Source organism: Rousettus aegyptiacus, unplaced genomic scaffold, assembly GCF_014176215.1.
Source record: "Rousettus aegyptiacus isolate mRouAeg1 unplaced genomic scaffold, mRouAeg1.p scaffold_m13_p_14, whole genome shotgun sequence".
NCBI lineage: Eukaryota > Metazoa > Chordata > Mammalia > Chiroptera > Pteropodidae > Rousettus > Rousettus aegyptiacus.
Genome location: NW_023416289.1, coordinates 60,465,271 through 60,468,260, shown reverse-complemented (window position 1 = coordinate 60,468,260; position 2,990 = coordinate 60,465,271). Strand labels below are relative to the sequence as shown.

Sequence of the window (2,990 nt, the reverse complement as noted above, 5' to 3'; positions counted from 1 at the left end):
GCCTGGAACTGGCCCCTCACAGCTGCAGGAACCTTGGCAGCCAGGCTTAGCCTCCCAATAAGAGACTGGAGGATTCCTCTCCGCAGGAATTTCTTTATAGAAGATATTCACGGATGCTGGCAAGCCCCCAGCATGCCAGGTCCTGGTCAGAACGTCTTCACAGAATTCCGCGGCCAGGCACACTCTCAGAGTCCTCCTCTTAACAGGAAAACAGAAACCCAAACAAACCAATGACAACAGAAACAGAAATGAGGCAGGAAGCAGAAGAAAAAAAATTTTTTAAATAGAATATTTTCAGAGAGACAAGTGAAATATTCCATCTGTGGTATCAGATGCTTAAAAAATAATTTTAAAGAAGCTCTTGGAAATTAGTAATCCAAAACCAAAATCGATTTAAGGGGTGGCAGAAAAAGTTAAAGGGGTCTCCAGAAAGTAGGGTCAGAAGACAAAGTGAAGGGACTTGGGAGACAGAAAGAAACATTTTTAAAAATCAGCAGCAATCTAGGAGAACCAACATCTGAAAAACAGGAGTTCCAGAAATTAAAAATATAAATAACAAAGCAGAGAAAATGGGAGACTGAACCATTAAGAAATAATATAACAATGTTTCCTAGAACTGAAAAACATGATTTTCCAGATTGAAAAGACCCATCAAGTGCCCATCGATCATAGACTCTTTTAAAAAAAACAAATCAAGGCAGTCTACATCCACGCCACCCTAAACGCGCCCGATGTCATCTGATCTCGGAAGCTAAGCAGGGTCGGGCCTGTTTAGTACCTGGATGGGGGACCACCTGGGAAGACCAGGTGCCGTAGGCCTTAAAACAAGGCACCTCATATGGAAACCTTAGTATTCGGGAGGTAGAGTGATAACGTCCACAGATAAAAAAGTAAATCACATTCAAAACGCCCTGCATCGGTGTTTCTGGTCAAGATGGCGGAGCAGGTGACCACGGTGCCGCCACCCCCCACGACCTCCTCAGCATCACAGCGAAAGCACAGAACCGTCACTGAGAACCGCCTGAGGTCTACCGAACAGAGTCTTACAACTAGGGACACGCTGAAGAGGCCACCGCGAGGCTGGCGGGAGGGCGGAGACACAGAACGGGCTGGTCCCGCCCCCGCGTGAGGCGGTTAAAGGCGGAGGGTCCCCCCGGGGGGAGCGAGGGGTCCCGGCCCCACACCGGACTCCTCAGCCCAGGTTCCAGTCCGGGAAGAGAAGTCCCCACAACCTCCGCTGTGAAACCAGCAGGGATGGCGGCCGAGTGACACGGAGGGCGGCCAGAGTCACAGACTTGCCTCTTAAAGGGCGCGCACGGACTCACCGCTGACGGGGACTCGCTCGCTCCGATTCCAGCGCTGGGGACGCAGCTCGACAGGCGCCAGGGACACTCGGGGAGGGACTGAGAGGTCTGCTTCAGGGCGAGGGCTGGAGGGGCGGCTGCTCCCTGACAGAAGTGCTGGCCGAGGCCACTGTCCCTCAGTCGGGCCCTCCTCCCACCCAGCCGCTCGCGCAGCGGGCGCCATATTGAGTGTCCCTCAGCCCGCCGCTGCGCTCACCCCGCCCACGTGATTCCTAGGCCCCGCCCCTCCAACGCCCAACCCACGTGATTCCTGGGCCATGTCCCTTCAATGCCCCGCACGCGTGATTCCAATGCCCCGCCCATGTGATTTCGAGTCCCCGCCCCTCCCAATGTCCCAATGTCCCAATGTCTCACCGTCCCAACGTCCCGACGTGGGGGTGGGGGGCCCAAGCTGTTTCCAGTGGCTTTTCCATACAAACGGCCTTCTTGGCGCATGCTGCGGACTTTCCTAAAATCTCACAAAGGCCCACAAACCCTAAGCAAGCAGCACCTGCCTCCATGTGCCTGGCACCTCTTGCTGAGCAACCCCCAGCCCAGTACTAGGGACAGCTGGCCTTGGTTCGCAGCTTAGCCTCTCCTAGGTGCCTCCAAGCCCAGCACGAGTGGAAACCACCTGCAGACCACTCTGTAGCTCATACCAGGTGGCTCCAGTCAGGGCACAGGCAGCCGCTGACCTCGGCCTACACCAGAGCCCCTTCCAAGAGACCCCAGAACCAACACACATTGTGACCAGCTTCAGACCAGACCAGAGCCCCACCCAACCACCTCCACAAACGACATACCCATAGGGCAGACTGGGCAGGCACCAGAGCCCAGCTAAAGCAAACTCTGCTTTGTAGGGCCAGCCCCACACAATAGCTCTTCCACTGTAGTCGTGACCAGTCCTCACAACTAATCGGCCTAAGGGTCAGTCCTGTCCACTGACAAGCCAACAGCAATCAAGGTGCAACTACAATAGGAGGGCACACAGCCTGTACCTGGAGCACCTGGCTTAGGTGACCAGGGAGACTGTACTTTTGGGCCCCACAGGACACCTGCTACATAAGGCCACTCCACCAAGCCAGGAGATACAGCAGCTCCTAATACATAGAAACAAACACAGGCCGCCAAAATGAGGAGACAAAGACACATGTCCCAAATGAAAAACAGAGCAAACTCCAGAAAGAAAACTAAACGAGCAATCTACCAGAAGCAGAGTTCAAAACGCTGGTTATAAGGATGCTCAACGAGCTCAGTAAGAACCTCAATAACGAGGTAGGAAATGTAAAAACGGAGATTGAAAACACAAAAAGTGACCAATCAGAAATGAAGAATACAATAGCTGAAATGAAGAATACCATAGCAGGAATCCGCAGTAGATTAGATGAAGCAGAGGATCAAATCAGCAATTTGGAAGATAAGAGAGCTTAAAACACCCAATCAGAACAGCGAAAAGGGAAAAGAATGTAAAAAATTGAGGACAGTTTAAGGGGCCTCTGGGATGACATCAAGAATAACAACATGCGCATCATAGAAGGAAAAGAGAAGGAGCAAGGAATCGAAACCTGTTTGAAGAAATAATGACGAGAAACTCCCCTAACTTGGTGAAGGAAATAGACCTACAAGCCCAGGAAGCACAGAGCCCCG

The 2,990-nt window shown here is 52.3% G+C and overlaps 1 pseudogene; it reads left to right on the top strand.

Annotated features, from left to right (window-relative positions):
• Window positions 1–700: 700 nt before the first annotated feature.
• On the top strand, window positions 701–819 carry LOC118611603 (annotated as a pseudogene).
• Window positions 820–2,990: the final 2,171 nt, after the last annotated feature.